Raw genomic sequence first — 16171 nt, 5'->3', positions numbered from 1 at the left:
GTTTTTGAAGCCAGAGCGGATTGTTTCAGGTGCGGTCCATAGCAGCCCTTGGTTCTTTTCAGCCAAGTATTAACTGAACTGGGAGTGGGACAGAAAGGTCGTCTACTGGTAATATATTGAGGGATGGTTGCCAGCTGCGAGATTTACCTTACTGCGAAGGGAAACCTCCCGTAAGCCTTGGTGGCAACCGGGGTATTGGAGTCGATTTTTCGTTTATTTGTGGAACAACTGGTTGCACACAAAAGTATAAGGCCCTAGTGTTTTGCTAATGTGTACAAGGAAGTGAAATCGTGTATCTACACTCCTGGAAATGGAAAAAAGAACACATTGACACCGGTATGTCAGACCCACCATACTTGCTCCGGACACTGCGAGAGGGCTGTACAAGCAATGATCACACGCACGGCACAGCGGACACACCAGGAACCGCGGTGTTGGCCGTCGAATGGCGCTAGCTGCGCAGCATTTGTGCACCGCCGCCGTCAGTGTCAGCCATTTTGCCGTGGCATACGGAGCTCCATCGCAGTCTTTAACACTGGTAGCATGCCGCGACAGCGTGGACGTGAACCGTATGTGCAGTTGACGGACTATGAGCGAGGGCGTATAGTGGGCATGCGGGAGGCCGGGTGGACGTACCGCCGAATTGCTCAACACGTGGGGCGTGAGGTCTCCACAGTACATCGATGTTGTCGCCAGTGGTCGGCGGAAGGTGCACGTGCCCGTCGACCTGGGACCGGACCGCAGCGACGCACGGATGCACGCCAAGACCGTAGGATCCTACGCAGTGCCGTAGGGGACCGCACCGCCACTTCCCAGCAAATTAGGGACACTGTTGCTCCTGGGGTATCGGCGAGGACCATTCGCAACCGTCTCCATGAAGCTGGGCTACGGTCCCGCACACCGTTAGGCCGTCTTCCGCTCACGCCCCAACATCGTGCAGCCCGCCTCCAGTGGTGTCGCGACAGGCGTGAATGGAGGGACGAATGGAGACGTGTCATCTTCAGCGATGAGAGTCGCTTCTGCCTTGGTGCCAATTATGGTCGTATGCGTGTTTGGCGCCGTGCAGGTGAGCGCCACAATCAGGACTGCATACGACCGAGGCACACAGGGCCAACACCCGGCATCATGGTGTGGGGAGCGATCTCCTACACTGGCCGTACACCACTGGTGATCGTCGAGGGGACACTGAATAGTGCACGGTACATCCAAACCGTCATCGAACCCATCGTTCTACCATTCCTAGACCGACAAGGGAACTTGCTGTTCCAACAGGACAATGCACGTCCGCATGTATCCCGTGCCACCCAACGTGCTCTAGAAGGTGTAAGTCAACTACCCTGGCCAGCAAGATCTCCGGATCTGTCCCCCATTGAGCATGTTTGGGACTGGATGAAGCGTCGTCTCACGCGGTCTGCACGTCCAGCACGAACGCTGGTCCAACTGAGGCACCAGGTGGAAATGGCATGGCAAGCCGTTCCACAGGACTACATCCAGCATCTCTACGAGCGTCTCCATGGGAGAATAGCAGCCTGCATTGCTGCGAAAGGTGGATATACACTGTACTAGTGCCGACATTGTGCATGCTCTGTTGCCTGTGTCTATGTGCCTGTGGTTCTGTCAGTGTGATCATGTGATGTATCTGACCCCAGGAATGTGTCAATAAAGTTTCCCCTTCCTGGGACACTGAATTCACGGTGTTCTTATTTCAATTTCCAGGAGTGTATGTTGTTAGGAGCGTGAAAGCATCAGCGCTCCATACACATCAGTTTTAGAAAAGGCAGAAAGATAAACAGAGCAATAAGATAAGAGAGAAAGAGAGAGAGAGAGAGAGAGAGAGAGAGAGAGCTGAAATGCATTTTCTGTTTGTCATTCGGTACTCACTACATGCATTCGCTTCCTTAGCTGCTGCAGTGAATTGTGAATTGCTTGATCTCTTGCATAATATGACATGCAGATGACTAATAGTATTTCCCCACCTTGGCTATCAAAAATGTAGTGAACTGAAGAACTATCCTCTCTGATGAGTAGTGACATGTAGATGAAAAATGAGATCGCCCCACGTTGGGCGCCAAAATGTAGTAAATTGAGAATTCTTTGATCTCTTGCGGAAAAAGACATGTAGATTATTATTTTATATTAACTCACGTCGGGAGCCAAAATGATGTGAATTCTTCATAATTCTCTTTGATATGACAAGTACGCAATTATAAAGATCACCCCAATAATTTAGTGACAAAAATAATTAAGTGAAATCAAACAGCAAAATGTTATAAGAATCAGATATTTTTAAGAGAATGGAATAGGTTGTTTACATTATTATTAAAAATATCTATTACGTTAGTTTTTCAACGTAATCTCAGTGCCGATTTGACAGGTGAGAACACGACTCACTTGTTGAAGGGGAGGAGGGGGCAATGAATCATCTCACTATTCTTCGTGGTCATTTTTCGTGAGGTGTTGTTAGCAGACGCTGGATCGGTACCGCGCATCGTCTCGGAGCTGTGCGGCGTGAGTCGGCTGTCCACCGCGGCGTCACGGGGCCGTGTAGTGAGGGCTCTGACCAGGTTCCACGTCGATAGGTCGCTGTGAGTTTTGTGGTCGAAGCAGCGTTATCGCAGTGCCGGAAGCCAGATGTTGGGCAAGGACATTCTATGCTCAGTCGAGTGCTTCGTTCCTAACCACATGTCCTTAAGAATTCGTTTCTTTAACACAGAACAGGATAAATATACGACAAAAAGTGATGATGAACATTAAGATGCGAGTCCGGATCAGATTCAAAGTCATCAGAATAGGTAGGATATCGATCGAATATTTCCCACGTCCTTTTCCTTCCACGGAGTCTCACCGACTCCTCAAATTTTTCCTCCTTTCGGCATTATGATTGGCAAAATTTGCAATGAATGATCGTTTTGCCTGACCATGTCTCCCATCGCAGGGAGGAAATTATCTGTCTTGTTTTGGCTGGTGTGTGATCCTTAACGTTTTTACTGTCGAAGTTGCTCCCAGCGTTGGTCGCACGTTGTTCTGATGTTTCTCTGCATTCCTAAGTTGCTGTGAAACCAGCCACACAACACTTACTTATAACGCTACCTTTGTGTGAGGCCTACACAGTGTTATATTCATGTTTCGTCTAATAATCTGCTGGTGTTCTTGATTTACAAGCAATCTTGTTACTGTCCAGCAAACCTTTTTTTTCTGTTTTGTAAGCAGACTGACTTCTCCCTCTGTTCTTTAGTTTCACAAACCTCCCTGTGCGATTTCTTGGCACTTTGAGTCTACACTCCACTCGAGTTTCTGTGGGATGTTCGCATTCTCGACATGTTTTTGTTTTTTAAGTCAGGTGAAAACGGTTGTTGCCAGCCAGAAGTTTCAGATGCCTCCACATGTATTTGTTTCTATACTTTTTCTTGGTAGCTGCAGCGGTCCTCGGTTACCTGCACATTTCGCGTTGTCCTCCAGGATCTTGGCAAGGTGTCCATCCTTAAGTGAGGGGAGGGCACCCGCCAAGTTACTTTGCTGAATGAGTGTCTGGTGCTTGCTGTATGGGGTCCGACAACCCCTTCGTCCTGGCCGCTGGTGCTCTGAGTTGGTGAAACTGGTCGCCACCAGAGGAGGCACTACACCGCACACATCTACAGAAATTTCACCCTCTCATATTCAGTTTCAACAGTAACCGACAAACAGAATTTTAAACATGCGATTACCAACTCCATTCCGCTTGTACGTGTTCCCAGCTGCAAATTTCAAATAAAGACTTTATTAATATTCTAAAATTGAAAATCGTCGTAATTCTCTGAACTGAAATTATGAGAAACTTCTTTCTAATGAATTTCTATAAGTGTACAGAAACATTAAAATAATTATTAGCTGGTTTCCGCTAAATATGTTTTTCTTTAGTTTCGCTTTTAAAAACAATCGGTCTTCCATGACAAAGAGGAGATTTGTTTCTCTTGAAATTACATCTGCAACTGTTGATATTCATCATCAACAGTGTGAACTACTACAACTGTAAATCTTTTTTATTTTCCAGAAAGAGAGCATACTGTCGCTGTGCGACCTGTACCCCATCTTCAGGTGCATCTTCGAAGTTATAAATAAATAATGACGCGTATCCAGATTGTTAGCAATTAAAAAGCTAAACAGAACTTATAAAGTTACATGCTGGTACTTTTCCCGTTTTGTTTATACCTACTTTCTTCTTCCCTGGAGCTCAAATCAGGATTCTTCGCGGCGTGACTCTCTCTTGGTGCGACGAGGATTTACCATTGCCTTACGTTAACTATATGGTTCTACAAATAAGAAATTAAATAAATACACTGAGCAGCCAAAGAACCTGGCACACCTACCTAACATTGTGAAGGGCCCGCGAGCACGCAGAAGTGCTGCTGCACTACGTGGCATGGACTCGACTAATCTCTGAAGTAGTGTTGCAGGGAATTGACACCATGAATCCTGCAGTCCTGTCCATAAATCCGTAAGAGTAGGGGGGATGGAAATCTCTTCTGAACAGTACGTTGTAGGGCATCCCAGATACTCTCAGTAATTATCTGTACTTGCGGGTGCCGCATTGTCCTGTTGGAATTGCCCAGGTCTGTCGGAATGCACAATGGATATGAATGGATGCAGGTGATCAGAACGGTTGCTTACACACGTCACCTGTCAGAGTCGTATCTAGACATATTAGGGCTCTCACTCTAACTGCACACGCCCCACATCGTTACCCTGCATGTCAACAGGCCCCTGGTGACATGCTGCGTCTATGGATTCATGAGGTTGTCTCCGTATCCCTACACGTCCATCCGCTAGATACAATTTGAAACGAGACCCGTCGAATCAGGCAATATGTTTCCAGTCATCAACAGTCCAATGTCGGTGTTTACGGGGCCAATGCGAGAAGTAAAGCTTTGTGTCGTGCAGTCATCAAAGGTACACGAGTGGGCCTTCTACTCCGAAAGCTCGTATCGATGATGTTTCGTTGAATGGTTTTTACGCTGGCACTTGTTGATCACCTAGCGTTGACATCTGCAGCAATTTGAGTTAGGGTTGCACTTCTGTCACGTTGAATAATTCTCTTCAGTGGTCGTTGGTCCCGTTCTTGCAGGATCTTTTTCCGACCGCAGCGATGTCGGAGATTTGATGTTTTACCGGATTCCTAATATTCAAGACTTTGGCGACTATAACGCCGTACTCTGCCCTTACCAGTTTCTTTGGCGTTTTAGTGTAGTTATTATGGGTTTTGTGGCCTTTGCACAGCAGCACAGTTGCGGCATTCCCTTATTTTGGTTGTTATTGGTAAATTTGGAAATTTGTGGTAGGTTTCTATGGGACCATATTGCTTAGGTCATCGGTTCCTAGGCTTACACACTACCTAATCTAACTTACATTACGCACAACATACACACCCATGTCCGAGGGAGGACTCGAACTTCCGACGGGGGGGGAGCCGCGCGAACCGTGACAAAGCGCCCCAGATCGCGCGTTACCGGTTTTTATTGGTGTATTCATGCTGCGTTGCGATATTACTTACAAATCTTTCAATTTGGATTTTATTGTAATGGCTACTGTTGCTGTGATCAATATTGCTATAATTTTTTAGCTGCTTCATCTGTGACGATTATTCGGAAAGTAAGTTGCCATCGGCAGCGAAATGGAGACCACTGTGATAAACAAAAATATTTTTTTGCAATATTTAGCTGCAGCTTACAGCTCCTTATTTATATAGTCTATGATCCAGCTTTGACATTTGTGGTAGCATTGTACCAATTTTCCAATACCACTGTCATAGAAGGCAGGCGCTAGTGCTTTCCGGCGATTCTCCACGCTGTTCTACAGTTCGTTGTCTGTGTCAAAATGTTGCCTTCACACCCAGCAGTTCATGTGAGCAGAGATGAAACTCAGCAGGAGCCAATTAAAAGCTGTATTGTGGGTGATCAAACACTTCCGATCCAAAACGCTGTAAGAGCGCCTTCATTGCCTCTGCAGAATGGGGCTGAGAATTGTCTTGAAGAAGGAAACGCATGGCATTTATGTGGGCTGCTTAGCGTCACGTGAAATTTCTCACCAGGCCCTCGTACTTGGCGGGAGACACTATTTTCTTGGCATCCTTACGTGCTCACTGCGCGCTCAGAACTGAAAAGAGGGACGTGACGCATCGACGGGCGTATTAGAGACACTGAAAAACATATGTGCAAAACTTCATCGGATTTTAACAGTGGTTTTCATTTCGCGACCGATCGGAACTTACTTTCAGAACAGCCCTCGTATATTGTTGGTAGGCTGTGAAGTGCTTTATAGGCTTGTTTTCATTTGCTTTAGTTTATGAATATCTCTGAATGGGTACAAATTAGTTACAATTTGGACTATGCTCTCATAGTTGGTGGTAAGAAAAGAGAGTATACAAGGAAATATAGTATATGAAAAGACGGAGATGTGTGGGTACTTTCCATTTTTGTTATTGGGGATCAGGGATGCGAAGGATACAGGGGGCGGGAAATATCTAGGACATACGGGAAATCATAAATATACGTACATGATCCTAGTGCGTTAGGTAAAGCCAATATCGCAATAATATTAAGCCACACCAATCGTGATTACACTGTGAAACGCAGTCAGCAGGTAGGAAAGAGAAAAGATATGTGGTCTCTACAATTATTGATTGTATAAAATGGTATGGCACTCTCAAACTGCTTTTAGAGGACATGACAAGACAGAAACATCAAGAATCCAGGCGTCTTTTTGGTATTGATAGATTTAATTTCGAATATAGACAGTGCAGTGAAAGAACACTTGGAAGGTGATCAAGTTTTTAAATCAGTTTCAAAATTCATCAAAAATGTCCAAAATGAGGACCTTTGTTCAAAGATACACCACACGGAATTCCCGCACAGACGTATGACTGCGCAGCTGTAATGAGTAGTTGTACAGGTGGCGTGCAGCCAGTAACTAAAACAGTTTATCTTAATGCTCATTATGTGTATTGTTATGGACACCAATTAAATTTAGCAATGGAACACGCTGCTTCACATAATCAGTTGGTTTGGACCTTCTTTTCAAGGTCGGAGGAACGACTTTCCGCATTCGAGGCATTGGTAGCATGAAGGATTCCTAGCGGGCCAACTGCTAGTTGGGATTTTATAAAATTACTGATCGTAAATGTGGTGTATGAAAATAAATCCTCGCGGCTGGAATGTTTATGGGTACTGAAAAAATCACCATCCGACCTAACTTTTAGTCAAGATGTTGGACTCCGCCGCAATCTACAGGGTGAAGTATCCCTCTTTTAGCTAACATTCTTCGAGAAACTAATGCCTCATGTGGATATTATGTACAGTCAGTTGGCGGCAAGATCGGACGATGCTGTAAAAAGTAAAAAGTTCAGTACGCTGTTCCGTTTCATACAGGTTATTAATATAAGTGTCTCAACGGACGAAAACGATTTGTTAGTCATAACAAGAATCATCTCTCACGGCAATCTCCAGAACGTGTCTTCGCCACGTTCCGATGCAAAAGGAGTCAGAGACAGGGTTGACAGAGAAGCCTGTAACAGTTTCCAAGCCCTATATCATCTTGATGGAGCAATGCTGCTGGATTTCTCAAAGTTTGAAGAATACACGATGCGTTTCACAGAGAAACAACTTAATGTTGCTGTCCAACTTACACAGTTTTGGAGAAACAAAGGTAAAAGGCGGAGCTCTCGGTATTGTGTCAACAACCAGACTTCAGGAATGTTACTGGAGTTGTATCGCTACTCAGATTCACTTCGAACACAATCTACAGAACACCTTCTCTCAGATAACTTCTGGAAATAGTAGTGACAATATCGAAGCCAGCTGCTGAAGCTGAAAGACGCTTCCCGTCTTTGAAGAGAACAAGACCTTTCTTCGGAATACCATGTCCGAGCAACGACTTCATTCCCTTACAATGCTCTCCATTGAGAAGAATATGGTAACCAAGTTTGAGAGTTTCAATTACAAAGTTATAGATAAATTGTGCAACAGAAAACAGCGACAAGGGGACGTTATATTTCGTCACTGAGAGGGCGACGTTGTTTTATGCGTATTTTTGTAATCGTGGCAACTCTTTAAGACTAATATCTCAATACATTTGTCCTGCTGAATTATATTGTTGGGCAACACATACTTATGAAAGGAGATTTTATTCCACAGGACGGTGCTTGTAATACATCCGCTTTGTATTAATAATAACTGTTTTACCTATCTGAGGATTTTGTGCATCTGCAAAATTAAATTTTTGATGAAAAGAGAATATATTTTTTGTAAAATGTGAACGATACTGTAACGGAACCATTAGGAGAAAACCATAATTTCTATAAAAATTGTAAACAAACATAGACTACAACTTCTGCCACAGAACCAGACATATTCGAGTAATGAGAGAGGTTGCCGCGAAATTGATGTTGAAGTAGATGGACGTGCCTCTTGAAAGCGCGAACACGTCGCACGGCACAGAGAACACGCACGTTGTGAGAGCTGGTGCAGCTCTAGTGGTCCTGGAACTTCGCAGTACCGGCGCCCGGCCTGCGACCAAACGTTTGAGAGGAGATTACGTCTCCCATACTTGTGACACACGTTCCTAGAGTCCAGAGACCACTTACAGTTTACGACAAGTAAAATGAGGTCTGCAGTCTCGACCCGACGTATTTATCACATAACGAGGCCCTGGTGACAAGGGAAGTCTAGTATCGTTACAAGTTATTATTGACATCATGAAAACCTTAACAAACATGACAATAAATATATAGTAATTCGAATGAATGCAAAACTTTTTAGTTGCTTAGCTGATGAGTTTTCATTGGTAGCTATACGTGCTATGCTTTAGGGATTTGCATTACGAGACCTAAAGAAACGTTTAAATGAAATCCCTTTTTAAATCTTCTTCCACGATTCCACGGAAATTATCTTTTTCTAGAGCTGGGAAGATAGTCGGGTTCCTGTACAGAAACCCAGATTTCGTATAACAAAACAGACATGTTTAAATCAATTTAGACAGGCATAAAATATAACATTCCGAAATAATTTGTTATACGTTCTCTTGTTTTCTGCGTCAGTAACTGTGTTAATCTCTACATACATTTCTGATAAAGTTATCACTATGCATTACCCATACTGTATGCTGTTGTATGCACCTCTGACTCTATTTTTAATTAACTGTGAATTAATAAATAAGCTCATTAAATGTAAACCGAGTCTGACGACTAAGTAAGTTAGCGTATCGCAGTTATTTTTAAGCCATTCGCTGGTGTTGAACAAGCACTATCCACTGTCACTTTGCTGGTTGCTTATTTATCTTTGTTTTTTAGATACTGACTTTTACTAAACTGCCTCATTATTTATGTTAAAACAAGAATAGCTTATGAAGTTTTCGTTTGATGAATAATCCCTTTACATCAGAAATTCATTCTTGAAATGACCTTTGCAATGACGTATTTGGTATTACGGAAGCTCAACTGGTTCTAGCAGTTGTCAAGCGAACAAATTCTGGACACTGCCGATTTTCCGCCTCTCAGTGATCAACACAGGGTGTGATAATTACACTCTAGACCATTGGAGTGTAATGGTGTTCCTAGCTTAGACGAAAGCTACGGTGTCTCCTTATCTTTATGATACGAATTGTCTCCTGATGGCCCGTTGTCTTCTACTCGCTCCTTATCAGTGACACTTCATTCGCATACATCACTGATGGCCAGCGTACGGATGGTTACGCCCGTTCTAATGCGCACGACAATCTGCATGTTTACGAGATTTACTACGAACATATTTTCACATTCATGGCAATATTGGGCAAAACGCACGGCCTTATGAAACATACGTAACTTGTTTAACATCTGTTTCGGGTTTCTTATGGGTGAAAGCTATTTGATTGTGCCATCTTTTCTGGCTAAATACTATTTAGTTTACGTAAATGTGCAACAAAAATATTAAAAAGCGTGGACAGCTAGATGGTGAGGAAAATGCAAGCTTACGTCAATCTTGCAACACCCTTATCAGTAAACCACCACACACACAGGATTAACGTTATTTTTACGCGAATCCAGGAAGGAATTAGTCTGAAAAGGGAAATGCATCAGCGCATATGGCCAAAAAACGGCTTAAATATACACTCCTGGAAATGGAAAAAAGAACACATTGACACCGGTGTGTCGGACCCACCATACTTGCTCCGGACACTGCGAGAGAGCTGTACAAGCAATGATCACACGCACGGCACAGCGGACACACCAGGAACCGCGGTGTTGGCCGTCGAATGGCGCTAGCTGCGCAGCATTTGTGCACTGCCGCCGTCAGTGTCAGCCAGTTTGCCGTGGCATACGGAGCTCCATCGCAGTCTTTAACACTGGTAGCATGCCGCGACAGCGTGGACGTGAACCGTATGTGCAGTTGACGGACTTTGAGCGAGGGCGTATAGTGGGCATGCGGGAGGCCGGGTGGACGTACCGCCGAATTGCTCAACACGTGGGGCGTGAGGTCTCCACAGTATATCGATGTTGTCGCCAGTGGTCGGCGGAAGGTGCACGTGCCCGTCGACCTGGGACCGGACCGCAGCGACGCACGGATGCACGCCAAGACCGTAGGATCCTACGCAGTGCCGTAGGGGACCGCACCGCCACTTCCCAGCAAATTAGGGACACTGTTGCTCCTGGGGTATCGGCGAGGACCATTCGCAACCGTCTCCATGAAGCTGGGCTACGGTCCCGCACACCGTTAGGCCGTCTTCCGCTCACGCCCCAACATCGTGCAGCCCGCCTCCAGTGGTGTCGCGACAGGCGTGAATGGAGGGACGAATAGAGGCGTGTCGTCTTCAGCGATGGGAGTCGCTTCTGCCTTGGTGCCAATGATGGTCGTATGCGTGTTTGGCGCCGTGCAGGTGAGCGCCACAATCAGGACTGCATACGACCGAGGCACACAGGGCCAACACCCGGCATCATGGTGTGGGGAGCGATCTCCTACACTGGCCGTACACCACTGGTGATCGTCGAGGGGACACTGAATAGTGCACGGTACATCCAAACCGTCATCGAACCCATCGTTCTACCATTCCTAGACCGGCAAGGGAACTTGCTGTTCCAACAGGACAATGCACGTCCGCATGTATCCCGTGCCACCCAACGTGCTCTAGAAGGTGTAAGTCAACTACCCTGGCCAGCAAGATCTCCGGATCTGTCCCCCATTGAGCATGTTTGGGACTGGATGAAGCGTCGTCTCACGCGGTCTGCACGTCCAGCACGAACGCTGGTCCAACTGAGGCGCCAGGTGGAAATGGCATGGCAAGCCGTTCCACAGGACTACATCCAGCATCTCTACGATCGTCTCCATGGGAGAATAGCAGCCTGCATTGCTGCGAAAGGTGGATATACACTGTACTAGTGCCGACATTGTGCATGCTCTGTTGCCTGTGTCTATGTGCCTGTGGTTCTGTCAGTGTGATCATGTGATGTATCTGACCCCAGGAATGTGTCAATAAAGTTTCCCCTTCCTGGGACAATGAATTCACGGTGTTCTTATTTCAATTTCCAGGAGTGTAGTTTTAAAAATTATAAAAAGGCCTTTACACCGTCAAAATTGCATTGAAACTGGCATGACTGGTGCAAATTGTAGGCCTAGAAATGGTTCCGAAATGCATGTATTTACAGGAGCCGCATTTTTTGGGGCCAGAATGTGCGCAACTTTTCCTATTGCCAACGGAAACGTCGATACTAACTGCTGAGTTGTGTGGCATTCATCAAGCTGTTATTTGCATAGTCGACTCAGAAGTCGACAATGTCCTCGACGAGTGCTCTTAAGGATTCTCACGAGGGGTAGTGTCGTGAGATTATTACCTGCGTTCATAAACTGTAACGGCCGGTCCAATCCACATACAAGGACGGTTTATGTGTTACAGTATGTGCCTGTTCTGTTACTATAAAAGACATGATAAGCGAACGAGGAAGAATTCAGCACGATTCTGAAAACGGATCGCGTTGCCGTACAGCTGGTCACTAGTAGGAACGAGGCGAAGGTTGACGAACATAAAAGTTTTTCACTCATTGTCCCCTTTGCTCCATGTAAATTATTCATTGAGTGCATCTTGCTATTAATTACGATATGGATTTCATTCTGATATTATGAAGATTGTGATTAAATTAACAGAGAATTAACTTATATATGAACATACACGACCGTTTCAAAGAGAGCTAGAAATGTTATTTCTATCAAATTGCTATTTAATACACCAGTCTAAGAATTTTTTAACTTTCCAATGAAGTATATTTTGGTGTCTGTTGATCCATTGTGGACGTGGGACAGCGGCTGATCAAATATTTAACAAACAAATTCGCCAAACAGCCGTTTAAATTGAGAAGTTATATTATTTTATTTTCGCCACCAGTTTCGGCGTTTCAACATTCCATCTTCAGATCTCTTATGCACCTCAGAACAATTATCGATATTGATATACTGCAGCCATCTGTTTCTGGATGTCATGAATTCTCAAGCGCTTCCTTCGAAGACTTGACTTTGTTAAAAGTAAATTTTATGTTTTACAGTATGAGAAGAGAATGAATGTCTTTACAACCTATTTTTACAGAAATAAATGAGTGAAAACTTCATTTTCTTTCATGACGTAATTAATAATTTTGAACTTTACATTGAAGTTCTGAGCTACCGGCATCGTTCGTTGATTTTCAATTATTTTACGAAGGGTTACCAAGAAAATTACCTACATTAATCATCTTTGCTCTGATCCTCTTAGCATGTGGGCATTTCTTGCATTTAAACGCTTACCCACACCCTGAAACTGAAATATAACATTATGTCAATAACACAGACCTGCCGGCTTTATGACAAACAGGTAACGCCACAGAGGGTAGCCGAAGGGAAAACTGTAAATCCTTTGGCACACATTGTACTGAGAATGTCAATCGTCCAAAGGGGCTGCGTGAACTGATTCATCTACAATGGATATAGGGACGTTTTGCAATTAGGGGTAACGAACGCCACCTAACAAAAATGATGCAGCATTTACTTCCCATCGCCATACTCAGTCGTATGGTGATTATCGTAATAGAATCGCCAACGGAGCAAAAACCAAATGGACGATCTTAGTAAACATAGACCGCAACATCAGAGGCACATGATACTGGGCGGTTCGGCGAAGATTCCAAGCCACCAGTGGTTACTCAACTCGGCTTTCACCAGAAAAGAAATTGTTACTATTAATAGACCAAGAGCAAGTCACATGAATACTTACAAAACGAAACAACTGATAAAATTACTTCCATCTCCAAGCGTTGATTCCTGCCTCACTAAGTAGGACATTGTGCATGCATTAATATAAATGTGATAAATACAGTCATCCAAGAACAGTCAAACTATATGGTATTTTGAAAGTTAAGGACTGTTTTTAACTCAGAGACTCTTAGTCCCATGAACAGGTCCGTTGCGAAATGTATACTAACAGAAAGAAATATCACAACACTAAGAAGGAGCTGCGAGACATAAACGAAAGTTCGTAGGTGTGTTTCTGTATCTGAATCACGATGTCGCTTCAAATTTCGCGCCACTATAAGGATGCAAATCGGGTTTGATTTAAATACACGGTGCAACGTCGTTGACTTTGAGACTGGACGGAGGTGCGTTGATGTTAGTCAAGAATGCCAGGCGACAAAGACGCCATTATCAACACCGCGCCGAGTTTGGATGCGGTCAGGTAATAGGGCCACGAGAAGCTGTATGTTCGTGCTACGATATTGTAGAAAGACTTGTAGCCCCTTTACAGGACTGCTGGGAGCGGAAGTTACGGGAATGTACGGTTTCAAGAAGAGGGGCTGAGAACAGCCACGTGGCACTAGCGAGAGGGAAGACCATGGTGTTCGGTGTATGGCTTTGGCGCGTCGTACTGCATCTGCAGTCTGAGCAGCGGGAAGCACCACAGTGAACAACGAGCTGTTACAAATCGGTTACTTCAAGGACTGCTCCGAGAAAGACGCCCTCAAGCGAGCATTCCAAAAAACCCCAAACCACCGCCTATTGTGACATCAGTGATGTCAAGCGAGAGCTCATTGCAAGGCAGGGTGGAGTCCTGTTGTGTTTTCTGATGAAAGCTTGTTCTGTCTCGGTGACAGTGATGGCCGTGTGTTGGTTAGGAGGACAGTTTAGGGATTGCGGCCAACCTGTCTCCGTGCTAGGCACATTGAACCTACACGGGCAGTTAAGGTCTGGGGTGAGATTTCTTATGACTGCAGGAGCACTATCATGGTTATCCCACGTACCCTGAATGTAAATTTGTATGTCTATCTGGTGATTCGACCAGTTGTACTGTGTGAGTTAACGAGCATTTCCCTCTCATTTAAGTATATGGCTGAAAGAGACAGCCTTCCAGGAATTGTGAAACGAATCCTCTCGTCCAAGACCGTGTGCCACAAAGAGCGCAGATTCGCACGAGATGGGGAATTGACAGGCGTCTTGTCCTAAATGAGGCCAGGCTGATCAGGCCTAAGCGCTGTATTGTGCGAGTGAGGCAGACGAGAACGTACGTCATAGGGAAACCCCGTAGGAACTGTTTGTGCCCACGGAGGCGTAGCAGAGTTAAATATGGCGGACCTAGGATAAAAAACAGGGAAACATTTATGAAAAAAGGGAAACGTATATGAAAAAAGGGGAACATCTATGAAAACTACTTAATTCCGTAGTTATTCAGGAAATGAAGCCATAGTAATTTTAATCTACCATCTTTCTTCAATTTTCATGGTGATCCCAATAAAACTTGAATATTGATCATATCTATAATAGTTTAGGATTTACTGTTAAAGAGTAATTAACAAGTTTTGTAATAAATGCCTGAATGCTAAAATCTGAACGCTTTGGTCAATCTTAACGATCGACATTTCATATAAAAGCGCATTATTAAAATGACAGGCCGGCCGGAGTGGCCGTGCGGTTCTAGGAGCCACAGTCTGGAACCAAGTGACCGCTACGGTCGCAGGTTCGAATCCTGCCTCGGGCATGGATGTGTGTGATGTCTTTAGGTTAGTTAGGTTTAATTAGTTCTAAGTTCTTGGCGACTGATGACCTCAGAAGTTAAGTCGCATAGTGCTCAGAGCCATTTGAATCATTTTTTGATTAAAATAGCAAATGTTGCAAATATCAACTCTGTAACTTTATTTGTTTAAAAGATATAGCAAACTTAAATTAGCGTTATTTTTAGTTAAGCATCAGATCACCATTTTCTCTTTATTTATTTATCAGAAAGCACATTCGGCTACTGTCCGTGACATTCAAAGTTAAGAAGAAAACTGTATTGGTTTTATGTAAAAGAATTTAAGGTTTATTGTGTAATGGATATTATTGTTACTTTATTTGGAATGTAAAAGTGGTCAAACTTTGATTATTTAAATATGTTAAAATGTAAAACAATGTAGAATAAGCTGTAGCCAATCAGATGGACGGCTTCAGGGAACGGAACTACACTAGTCACTTGAGCGACGATGTTCGATAAGCGGGAGACGCGGCCGGAGACGGGTAGTTCTGGGGGTGTAATGCGACACGTGCGGTTCCACCCCTGGACGAGTTTCGGCCAAGATATTTTGACGAAGAGGAACTGAATGGAGCCCGAGCATCTTTGGAATGTTAGCTCGCAACTGGGCGCTCATCTTGGATAGGAATTTTGAAAGTGTTAGTTGAAGGATAAGTATCTCGCAAAGTATTGGAACAGGACTGGATTTTGGAAAGTGTTAGGTGCGGAAAATGAACTCTAGAGAGTTTTTAGAATTGGATTTGACTTCTGCAAAGTGTTTCCAAAAGCCAGCCGCTGTGGACGAGCGGATCTAGGTGCTTCAGTCCGCAACCGCGCTGTTGCTACGGTCGCAGGCTCGAATCCTGCCTCGGGCATGGATGTGTGTGATATCCTTAGGTTAGTTAGGTTTACGTAGTCCCCTAAGTCTAGGGGACTGATGATCTCAGATGTTAAGTCCCATAGTGCTTAGAGCCATATTTGTTTTGTTTCCGAAAGTATTATCTGAACTTCGATAGGGAAGGTGCGCGTGCGCGCGCGCGCGCGCATACACACGCGCGCATACACACGCGCGCACACACACACACACACACACACACACACACACACACACACACACACACACACACACACACACACACTGTATATGATAGTTACCCTGTAC

Source organism: Schistocerca cancellata, chromosome 2, assembly GCF_023864275.1.
Source record: "Schistocerca cancellata isolate TAMUIC-IGC-003103 chromosome 2, iqSchCanc2.1, whole genome shotgun sequence".
In the NCBI taxonomy this organism is placed as follows: Eukaryota; Metazoa; Arthropoda; class Insecta; order Orthoptera; family Acrididae; genus Schistocerca; species Schistocerca cancellata.
The sequence above is the reverse complement of the archived record's forward strand: the minus strand, read 5'-3'. Positions refer to the sequence as shown.